Source organism: Sinohyriopsis cumingii, chromosome 5 (assembly GCF_028554795.1).
Source record: "Sinohyriopsis cumingii isolate HCF-2022 chromosome 5, ASM2855479v2, whole genome shotgun sequence".
NCBI classification, from domain to species: domain Eukaryota; kingdom Metazoa; phylum Mollusca; class Bivalvia; order Unionida; family Unionidae; genus Sinohyriopsis; species Sinohyriopsis cumingii.
Window position 1 is genome coordinate 18,216,215 of NC_142965.1, and position 12,325 is coordinate 18,228,539.

Here is a 12,325-nt window from a genome sequence, read left to right on the forward strand (position 1 = left end):
CACGGGAACAAAGGGTCGTCGGGTTTATCCGCAGAAAAACATTTACTGCAGTATTACCGGGCTCACATCAGTTATCTGTGTCAGTTCTGAATCCGCGGTAGAGCCCGGTTCTGTTTCTGGAATTCGGTTTTGGTAATTGATTTATCATCGATTGCCACCGGGTACAGTTTGTCAATTGTGCTGAGATTGCCTTGTGCTGCCTCGAAAATTTCTGTATAAAAACGAATTCGTTTGTGCAACGGTGAATATTTTCAAGCGCCGCTAACTGCATCAGTTGTTATTGATGTAACAAATACTAATGTGTTTATGATAATTGCCGTATTCACGAGTCCGTCCAAACCAAGGTCAACAGTTGTCTCGTAGGCTTTTCCCACAGTCCGCATCTAAGACAACACACACAGTTTTATAGTTCGCGTGTACAAGGGTTTTCTACATCGCAGCTTTTGTACCGCTTTATTTATTTTTTCACTTCAGAAGTATTGAGGATTCATCATAGTTGTTGTGCATGAGGTCACCGCGAAGTATAATTGCTCTACAGTTAGGCTTTGTCCAGATGCATTGAAACGGAAGCAATACACACACGCGCTTCCAATGAATACTTTTTTTTAAATTGTTACGTCGGTGATGCAAAGATAGAAATATAAATTTTGCAGGGGAATATTTATGTCTTATTGTTTGTACGTAATTAGGTTTACCTAGGAGTACACTGATTACGGCAAGAATTGTTCTTGTTTTTGTCAAAAAACTGTTACACAGACAATACGTCTCTGATGAATATCAGTTCTTTGGCATGTCAGGTTGCCGTTGGTAACTCGATGCAATTGAAGGATAATTTTATCGCGGTGGATTAGTCGGTGAATTTCACGTGATCATTGTAGAAACAATACTTTGATGTTTTCACCCCCGACAGTGTAGAGCCGGAATCTCAAACTCAAACCACCCCGAGGGCCGCATGAGGGCATTTTCGATGGCCCAAGGGCCGCACCATCTTTTTTATCTCTCATGACACCTTGTAACGCCAATGATTTTGCGGGCCACAGGATATGGCTTGGCGGGCCGCATGCGTCCCGCGGGCCGCGTGATTTAAACCCCAGGTGTAGAGAGTGACCGGGCGTATTCGCGTGCTAATTTAATCATTTAATAGCCTTGAGTTGATATTGGCACATCAGGATGAGTCAAACGGTCGATTTCTGTTTGATCCTCATCCAAAATAAATTTGATTTAATACGATGGATTATTAACACTGTGTTCACGCAGATATTAGTCTACGAGAGGCACAAAATTACATCGATGAAGGAATGCTATCCCAGCTGAATCAATTGATATAGCTAATGCCAGTCGCATCATGCCCGGAACAAATTCTGCAAGCGCCACGTCCGCTATGCATACTTAGTTAGCGGCCATTAAATACAAATACGAAAGATGGTTCTTATCACTTTATCCACAACATTTCATTCAAACTGGTTGATATTAAACGAGAATGCAACCGAAAAAGGTTCATATGACGTGTCATCGGGATCTGACTTATGTAATGAATCCCTAGAATTTAATATTTTAATTTTCGCATCAGGATTTTCCAAGGACTGTCTTTGTTCTACTAATTTGACAGCAGTAGCGCACACGATATAGATATGTATTTATATATCCGGATGTATAAGCAAGAAGTCTAAAGTTAAGCCTCATATGAAAACCTAATTATGTATACAGTAAATAGTCCAAAGTCTACTTCTGTAAATTCACCCATTGCTTTGCTGCAGCATCAGAATAGTCTATGGGCTGTTGTAACCGTAGAAATCTATTTTCATTCATAATGTCAACGCTCATTCATCGCCCGATCGTTATAGCTTCCATTTCATACTTGTATCAAAGTAGACTTTGATAAAAGCAACCGACACCGCAATGGCACCTAATCCTTGGTTCTGTGTGACTGCAGTCAGGTTTTTCGCTACATCGCCCTCGTGGCTTCAGAACATCGTTAATGTCCATGTGGGTGTTCGCGCGTAACAAATTTTGTCATGCAATTTCACAAGTTCGCCTAGGTCAACACCAACATCAAATCGATTGCTTAACTCAGCCAAATCCGCTTTGGTGGTAAACCTGGCAAAATCCATATCGGTGCGACCATACATGTTAACTGGTCATAAACGGCGGAGGTAGTTTGATTTCGGACTTCCTGACCCGTGAAGAAATTTTAATATGCAAATGCGCTGCTGTTGATTATACTGCCACACGGTCGGAGGAAGTCCTAATAACGTAAATAAATCTGCCTTTGCTGCATCTCTTTATATCCTCAGTCCACGGTCTCTCATCTTTTCAGGTTGGGAAATGTAACATTTTTTCAAAGTGTATTTATCAGTTAGGTGTATGCATATGTGTGTTTTTGTTTGATTGTGCCTGTGATTGCGCGCGCGCGCGAGAGAGAGAGTGAGAGAGAGAGAGAGAGAGAGAAGTTTTGTCTTTTTGGACTCTAAAGCATTCCCTATCACATATTGAATGATATAACCCAAGTGAAAGCTTTGTTTGAGAAATTAATACATGTTATAAAAGAATTTCCCCTTATAATCATCTCCTCTGTGTTAACTGCGCAGGGAAGGCTATTGGTTAACACTTGTAGAAACTCCATCTGTTTAGCACATGACATAGCTGCGAATATTTTCGGATGAGTAGAAATTCCTATTCAATAAATCAACGCTTTTGACAGCGTATACACCTTAATTAAACGTATACTCAATGAGAAAATCTCCACAAATCTAGGCAAACAATGCAGTTGACAAAACGAAAAATTTAAATGCAGAGCCTCAACATAATTCAAATGGACCTAACTTAGGCGGTGGTACCATTTTTTGAGAAATCGACTGGTCATTTATGGCTCCCAACACAAAATTCATATCAAGGGATATAACTCATTCATGGGTCGGTCTTACCTAACAAAGTTAAAGTCCTTTAGATTTCAATAGCACGTTAATTCGTGAATTGAAATAGAAAAGTGACAGATTGCAGAAACAATTAAATAATTCTACACTAAATATATAAAAAGCTAAACAATGCCACTTGTGTAAAGACTGCTTGTAACATTTGAAGATATTCAGGTTGATTCTTTGTAAAAATTATAGCGTTTATACTGAACCGATACAAATTTAACCCTTCTTTGACAGTGTTCATTTCCGATAGTCAATGGCTGTTTTGAATATGTTACTCTCTCACGGCTGCATAAAAAATCTGCGGATCTTGTGCATGAAAGCAGTTCATTATTATTATAACAAAGATACATAAATGCCTTAACCAAGATGAATATTCATTCGAGGTCGAAGAAAGCACGTTTGATTTCGTGCGCTACTATAAGTATGAAAGACAGTGCCCAAGCAAATCCAACCCATTTTCAAGGCCCACTAAGAAAATAACGTGAACCAAATTACAGATTTAGATCGGTGTGACTTTTTAAACTCTATACGCATGCTTAAAATAGAGAGGAAGAAGGGGAGAAATTGCAAAACTGTCCAATGATACTATTAGATTCACTTATATGAATTAAGAACAATTACACTTTTTACGCGTATGTTACAGTTTGCTCTTCAAGTGTTAACCGCTCCGGTGGCCTAGTGGTTAGAGCGTCAACCTCGGATGCGGGAGGTCGTGGGTTCGATATCAAAGTCATATCAAAGACTTACAAAAACGGTACTAACAGCTGCCTCGCTTGGCGCTCAGCATTAAGAGGTTAGTGTTAGGACTGGTCGGCCCGGTGTCAGGATAATGTGACTGGGTGGGACATCATGCTACATGTCTGCGGCATGATGCCCCAGTGCTAGACATCACTATAAACTGCCACATTGCAGACATCGTAGCGATATGACTGAAAAATTGTTAAAGCTACGTTAAAAAATCCAAATCACATCACATCACTTCAAGTGCGACAGATACCTTGATGCTATTTATATATCTCCATAACAAATTACATCGAAAAGAACATAGTCCAGTTTTGCTTCTGTCGAATACTGCAAGGTGAAAGCATCTTCGGTCTCATTAGACAGTGTTTTTGCTGAATGTTCATCGAAAGATGATAGATTGCAGACGAAATGAGAATAATTGTACACTAAAGGTACAAAAAATATAAATGTTGCTTGTTTTCAAAGACATGCTTGTAATGTCTGAGGAAGGTTTTACAAATATTCCTTCTTAGATCGCAAAGCTTTTATACTGAATCGGCACTATCCCAAACCATCCTCTATAGTGTTCATTTAGACAGTCAATGACTATTTTAAAAATGTACCCATATAAAGCGGCTCAAACAAACGATCATATGCATAATTCGGTTCATATTATTTTAAGGAACTGTTGTACCACTCGTTATCCTTAAGCCATCTTGATGCATAGATCATTCCTTTTGCACCAGGCATATATACACATGGAAATCACGGTGATTGTTCATTTGAAACTAAAATGTTAATGTCACTGAAATGTGTTAAATATACAAGCCAATCCATTTTCAAGCCTATAGCAACGTAACTGTAAATTACATTACAGCTTTGTTTATTTAAAAATGTATAAATACAACGCTCATTCTTATAAAGTCGGCACACAGCGGTGTCAAAATACAAACTTTCAGGTTGAGCTTCTTTGATAGAAGTGCAGTGTTATTTTTACAGCAGTTTGTTTCTTACAGACTTGACTTTTTTTAAAATTAAAAATAGGTCTTCTTTGTCCAAACAGAAAGACGTGTTATTATTAATATTAGTCGTTGATCTTGTTCTTCATGTAGTTAAATGTTGTTTTTGTTTTTACAAAATGGAAAGCTAAATTATATTTTCAAGACATAATTACTTTTGTGTGTGCATATGTCTGTGTGAAGCAGAGAGAGAGAGAGAGATCCTACCTGAAATTTAAAGAATGCAAACTTTCAGTATCAGTTATTGAAATATATAATCGGATGCACAAATATTATATCCATCCATGAGAAGAGCATTTCTGTCCCAAAAGATTTTCCTCACTATGATTGACTGCTCACATCACAGAGAAGGCTAATAATAATATTTGTCAAATTCCATTTGTACGTACACGGGGTAATTACGAAGATTTCAGAATAAGTTGAAATTCCTGTTCTGACACGTTTTGAACTAAATGTGAAAATCTCCACAAATCTACACATGCAATCCAGTTGACAAGACGAATAAAGTCAAAAGCATTGCTATTACACAATGCAAATGTACGGATCATGTACTGTTATAACATTTCTTGAGAAATCGTGTTGCAATTTATTACGAGTTTATGGTCTTAAAGTAAGCAGTAGAATGAGTGAGAAGCAACACGCTTTTGTAAAATTCAACACATAATTTATTTCCTTAAATACAAAGTGAAAATGTAAAAAGAACTTAAGGTATTGCGACTTAAATCACAAATAATCCCAGAGTTACTAACACGAAGCAAAGTGAATAAAGTTCTGAATAAACGTAAGTGGTATTCCAAATAAATTCCATAGCTGAAGTTGATGATGTGCGTGTAATGTTCAGTAGTTTCTAATGTACTAACGTACCAATGGTCTGAATTGTAATGATGTGCCAACGGTCTGTTGTTGAATCACAGTAATATAATCTAAGGTCTCCTTGTTTGAATTCACCATAATTTCAAGTTAATATCTCTTTCCAAGAATATTATAGAACACTTTATATTAATAATTCATGAATCATTTGACTAAACAAATTCCATCCGAAATCAAACACTAAACACGTCAAAATGATTCTTCCTCAAGATCTGATAGAAACTTTTCACAGTAAACACGATGAAGATTCCCTCTACTTGACCTAGGTGACAATTAACATTTTCTAAGAGAAACTGTTACTAAATGGAAACTTCTATTCGATGAGATTCGTTTACTAACATTATAATAAAGAATATGGTAAATATAATGTCCTTGACTCACACCAAGATAAATATGTTTATTTCTATTGATAATGATCCTAATATTAAATTCACACATAGAGAAAATATTAACTATATATTGTTTACAGAATTTAAAGGAATGGACGGTTCTGGTCAAGTAGACAATGAACTTGATTTTGGACAAGGTAAGCTACAAAATATAATTTTACATAACCCTTAGTATATAGTGAATAACAAACCCTAACAAACAATGCAAATTAAATATACATAACAAATGAGTAATTCTCCACACTAAAAAAATATAAAGGTACATACCTTCTGCACGTCTCCCTTTTATCTGATTAACTTAAAGTTCCTTAGGTTTCAACAAGAGTAGTGATAAGGGATACCGTAGGGACTATAGGGCATACCATTAAAAACACCTTTGGGTCAATATAGGGACATGTAAATTTAACATGGGAAAAATGGCTGGGTCAATATAGGGACAATGTAAATTGAACATGGGAAAAATGGCTGGGTCAATATGGGGACAAGGGGAATTGAACATGGGAATAAATCGTGGGACTGTTGAGCGACAATGGGAATTTAACATGGGGAATAAATCATGGGACTGTTGAGCGACAATGGGTATTTAACATGGGGAATAGAGTTTGGGCTTGTCTAGGGACAATGGGAATTTAACATGGGAAAAAGTCTTGGGTCACTCTAGCCTCAAGGGGAATTGAACATGGGAATAGATCGTGGGTCTGTTTAGCGTCAAGGGAAATTGAACATGGTGGGTCTGTATAGCGTCAAGGGGAATTGAACATGGCGGGACTGTCTAGGGACAATGATGGTAGAGGGCCAAACACAACAGAGACAGAGACAGACATACGCTAGTACAATCCTGAGATTAATATATAAAGCATTACCAAGACCTGAAATTTTGCTGGGATGTTCAAAAATTTGCATAATTGTAATGATGCTATAAATAGCTATAATCAAGGAAATGCTCAACGACAAAATGGATGTGACTAAAAGTAACGCTAAAATGACGAAATTGTCCCAGAATTTAAAGGAAAATAAACATATCCCCGAAAATTAAGTTATAATGGTTTAGACTAAAATGGATAAAATTAGTAACTACTTACAATAGCAACTCGTGTGACGATCGTGGATAAATACCTATGTATCTATAATCAGCTGAAATTCATATGAAATCCCACTATCTATTTATAGCTCCAACTTGTGGGTTATTCCTTTGGAAAATCCACCCCTACCTTCAACCTCACTTTCAATATATTCATTTGCGATAGTCAAGGACTATGTTAGAAATTTACTCGGACAACATGGTTCAAGCAAGCAACCTGAACTTTAGAATTCATGGTTTTATAACAAATTGGTATGTTTCTAATTATTCCTAAGCCATCTCGATCATGCGATAATTAAACCAGTATTAGATAAGCAGGTGAATTACGTTAACCGTTCATTTTACACAAAATTTGCGCATGTGATGGAACGTGCTGATGTATGTGAAACGCATTCACCATTTTCAAGTCTAATCCAAAATGAATATAAATTAATTTACAGAGTTTGTTTCTGTAGGAATTTTGCAAACACTATGCTCCTGCTAATTAGGTTCATATTCTCTTTCTGCCAGTTAAAACAAAGAGAGAACCTATAGACATGTAGATGATCGATTACCTATTTGCCATGCACAACATATATTGTCGGGTACTTACAGTCGACAAGACGGTTAGGTACTGTATTCACACTTCTCCTGGTACACACCTTAAGATTACTTCTCACCCAATAAATATCGGCTAAAATGAAGAACATATTTAAGTTCAATTTAACATGACTGAGGACCTGGGTTTTAAGTTAATATGAATTTAAAAAATACTTGTATAAAACAACACATGAGTATTCACGAATTCTTAGCAGGATATTTTTATTTCAAATGGCAATTATAATTGATTAGTACACTGAAGAACTAATAAACTATTTACTTTGTATCCTTATTTTTCAAAACTAGCCTTTCCAACTACATGCAGACTTACTGCACATTTCAATTGAAGCAATTTTTTCACCGTCCATAGATGTAATACGAAATGTGGATATCTTATTTTTGGTAACGTTTGAGGAAGCTTTAGATTGCGAGCTCTTGGTTCTTGTGATACAGAAGAACAGTAAAACACAGGCGGTGTCAAGAACGGGTACACTCAGGCGAGACAATATAAACAAAGTTGTTGATATAAGGTGCAATTGAGATTAAGTTTATGGAAAGCAACACAAAATAAAAGACATCAAATTAATCGCCTCATACAACAAGAACTTTAAACTGTTGACAGTAATTTTACATCAATTCTTTTGTTAGCTTCTTTATATCGACTAATGTGAAACAACAAAAAAAATGTCGGGGATATTTATCTTGCTTTTAGCAAGCAACGCAAATCAGCATGGCGAAAACAGTGTATACTGTCACATTCTATTACCGCAGCCTGCCTATTACTGAAAGATTTGGGTAATACTGTTCAATATTGTCACCACGCATTACATCTGAATAACCCTTATATAAACATATTACATGGCAAGAACATACACATTTTGAAGAAGAATTCAGTTCATGGTTTTAAAATCAAAATGTTAGATTTTTCCTTACATGTGCACAGCCAAGTAAATGATAATATCTCAGTTATCCCGTTTCGTGGTCCAATAACTCTACTTTTCATTCACATAGTCATGCTGATCACTATGTCAGCTATGTAATGTTTGGGCTTTGCCATGAGAGAGAAAATGACCTGTTTCTACAAACACATGTTTATTCCATAGCACACAAATTATAACTGACTTGCTTGTCTGACCTACATTTAGCACCCTATCTGACAGCCTTATGGTATCACGGTACCAATTGTTTTTCCATATACCTCAATGCTAATGTTTTGTGAAATAAATATACTTTCTGTCCTACTTGGGCATGCATGTCACACACTGTCATATAGAACAATGCTAGATTGTCAATTTGACAATGACATAACCAGGTACTCCATTGCATTTAAGAGAGATAACTCTACTGGAACTAGACAGGGGTAAGAGTTATCTAGTCACAACAAGCACATTTTCAGCCATGTGTACCATATTTTAAAAAAATCATAAAAAATACAAAATATGATCTAGATAGAAATTAACGCAAACTCACATGTTGCCAAGAGGCTCAACATTTTTTTAAGCCAAACAGAAAGTACAACTCTTACATAATGCACCAATCACAGCTAGTGTTGTTCTTTAATTCTGAATACAATGTTCCATACACCTTAAGCTCCGCCCACCTGGACTTGCGCAATTGGTACCGTTATACCTTATATCAGCTCTCTAAAATGCTGACTCAGCATTGGGAAAGTCTATATTACTGTATAGCACGGCTTCGAGAACACTACATCCCTCCTTTTAAAATGTATGTTTTTAAATTGAAAATCAGTTCAGTATATTTCGAACTTCTCATAATGATAATATTAATACAATTCTTAACAACAGAAATTCACATAATAAAAATTCATGAGTGTAATAAAATTTGCGTCTTTAATTTCTTTTTTGTTGATAATGTACAAAACTTAAAACTGTGTAGGTTACAGTTCTCACGGCTTAGTCCTAGTAATATACTGGGTTTTGATGGATGGAAGAGTTCAAATTCACTACGTTAAACTAAATTGCCATTTGATGAGACACACATGTTATTGTTAACTATCTAGATCTACAGAAAAGTTTACAGTTATGACACACTACACTATTTATAAGCAAAACATCACACAACAAAATGTATGTGGTAAAGCTTCTTAATTTGCACACACATAATCCTTTAGGACTCACGGTACTAATTCAACTCCAATAGTAAACACTATCATATTCAAAATTCAATAACTTAAAATTTCTGGGTGCTGATGATGAGACCTATAATTCTCCATGCACAACTAACCTTGGTGCAAGCTTATGTGTGGAGAACACCATATAAGCCGCGGCATTTTGTTTATCTACATGTGCATGAAACACATGTTATTGATTCTGCACCAAATGAATCAGGTGCTACTTTCATTACTGAGTACTCCTAAGTCAAGCCTGTAAAAATACTAAAATTGCATCAATAGAATTTGTCTATATTTTTTAAATTACATATAGGATAAGCTCTCAAAAGATATTTTTACTAAAATTTTAATTTTCATTATTAACCAATTATGGACCACCAAACCCGTAAATACTCTATTATTTTTGTTCAACCATTTCTAGACTGGTTCACAGTTCTTCCGTAAAATTAGTACCGCGTGTCCTATAACCAGACTTAAATTTTTTAGAAAAAGTTGTATTTTACTCATTGATATTGGAGCATAATTGTAAGAAAGAATGTTATTGCACTATTATCCATGCACAAGCATGGCCAACATGCTTGTGCATGGATAATAGTGCAATAACATTTTATGTGGTACCAATGTCTATAGCTAAATTGCATCCGCATTACATGTTCCTGTGTTGTATTGTACTTATTAGTGGCTTATTCTTTTTATTAAAATAATTGTTTTCTGCCTTTGTATCTTCATGTAATCTTTCTATGGCATGCATGCTACACAAAAGAAACACAAGCATGCTGGCATCAGCAAGTATGACATCACAGGGATCAAATTACATGACGCATTGTATTTTCATCTCTCAATGGCTATAAGACAAGTTTTAAATGTTTTAAATTTCAAAATTGCATTTCTTTTCTTGCTGATTCTCGCAGAAATAAGATGCAGTACATCCCTATTCATATCACTCAAACAAAACAAATAAGTGTACCACATGACAGGTCAAAATGATAAGAGGCCATTGCCCTTTTGTGACTAAAACAAATAGACACACCCATGAAGCATCAAGAGATGCTGACATTCCAAACTTACTTAAACTATCATCACATGTGATTCATCACCCCCAAATCTTAATAAAAAGGTATAAAAGCCAAAGAAAAGTTCTATAAGCTTTATTATACTGAAGAATTAAATAACAGAGTGCTACTTTTTAGTATAAAACTATGGGGAACGGTGAGGAAGCAAAGAATAGACAGAGTAATTTCTTCAAGCCTGGTAATGTTCCTCACAACAAGGGGGAAAATGTGCATCAACCCAAAAGACACAGCCACTTGACGTCTGTTAAATAAGGACAACAAGAGACAAATTTGCAAAAGCTATCCAAAGTTCCTATAATGCTGACATTGATGTTGGAGACAGAAAGCCCATGTACAAACTGCTACGGCTCAAGCTAAGAAGTAAGCTGGAGGTGGAGAAATATGTAAAAAAAACTTTGTGATGCCAAGACAAGTCCATGTTTCTATGCAATATTCAGACACTGATAAAACTTATCACTGCATAAACTACTTGTTATATTCAAGTAATATAAATGAATTTCATATTAAAGTTGTCTGATACATAAATATATACCTACATTTACCCAAAACTCATAAAAAGTTTAGAAAAAGTCTCAAAATCATTACTGTGGCTACTTTCCACTATAAGCAGTGTTAAATTACTTACTTTTTAATATAAAGCTGAATAAAATACATAAATTATTGAGAAAAAAAGAGAAACAAAGCAAACCTTGCAATCACTCAATTACAGTCAAAGGGGAGGGAATGCACCTTGATTTGGCAAACCGAGCAGCAAGCTCTAATTTACAGCTAAATGATTCCTTACTATTACTTGATAGTATGTGCAGAGCACTGTTGGCTTTTTAAATAGCTTTTGTTTCAAATATGAAACCATATTTCTGACATGAAGCTAGTTTTCATCTATTCACAACAACAGATGTGGTGAACAAAACACATATCACTTAGTGCACACAGGAAAAAATGCTGAGATGTGGACTAATGTGTTCCGAGAGCACCAGTTCCAACACCCTGACTATAAAGGTTTTCTATCACGGGATTGGTACATGAAGAGAAAAGAGGTCTGGTATGGTGGGAGAGAGCAATATGTTCACCATGCAGTTATACATCAAGAATGTTTCAACTGTATGAAGAGATGCCGAAGAGAGGTTGGGGAAGAAAAACTGCCTGTGTAAATAATGCAATACAGAAAGGACTTTGGCAGACTTCTTTTGGGAATGAAGGGTTGAAAACTATTCTTTTAAGTGAAAATGTCCCTCCCTGCTCCCTCAACAAAAGGGATGCAGAAAAGTTCCAATACTGTTTGCCACAAAATTGAATGTACCAATATGAGAAACATGCTGAACATAGAAAAGGTGTCAAGGAGTTTAATTCTTTGATAGGAAATAAGACAGATATAATTGATATTCAATGTGACTCGACATATAATAATGAAATTTACAGGTTGAGGCAATGCAGCATGTGCAGTTTTGTGCACTGTCCTTGATTTTTACAATGTTCTCTGCTTTGATCTACTGAATGTGTCTCTAAAGTTAAATGATCAGTATTGGTACATAAATGATT

At 35.8% G+C, this 12,325-nt stretch overlaps 1 long non-coding RNA gene across 3 annotated transcripts in view; it reads right to left on the reverse strand.

Moving 5' to 3' along the window:
* Positions 1-12,325, reverse strand: part of LOC149798723 (uncharacterized) — a 73,482-nt gene that overhangs the window by 12,614 nt on the left and 48,543 nt on the right. For 2 of the 3 annotated variants that reach the window (XR_016421017.1, XR_016421015.1), the window contains one exon: positions 7,596-7,676. The exons of the other annotated variant lie outside the window; for it this stretch is intronic. This is a non-coding gene — a long non-coding RNA (uncharacterized LOC149798723). The remainder of the gene's footprint in view (positions 1-7,595; positions 7,677-12,325) is intronic. 3 annotated transcript variants of the gene reach the window in all.